Genomic DNA, 229 nt, shown 5'->3' on the forward strand with positions numbered 1-229 from the left:
AGACGTCAAACTGGGCTCCGTGCAGCACAACGACAGGACTGGGATGGCGGAGCGAAGAGCAAAGTGGTGAACCCCTTCGCCAACGACGGCAGCTTCATGGCGCCCCTCAAAGTGGAGGGGGAGGGGGAGGGGGAGGAAGGGGGGAGAGGGACGGGGTGGGAGGGGGGAGACGGGGAGGGGGAGGGGGGGAGGGGGAGGGGAGGTGGGGAGGGGGAGGAAGGGGGAGAGG

The sequence above is a fragment of the Rhinoraja longicauda genome, chromosome 24, assembly GCF_053455715.1.
Source record: "Rhinoraja longicauda isolate Sanriku21f chromosome 24, sRhiLon1.1, whole genome shotgun sequence".
Taxonomy (NCBI): Eukaryota; Metazoa; Chordata; class Chondrichthyes; order Rajiformes; family Arhynchobatidae; genus Rhinoraja; species Rhinoraja longicauda.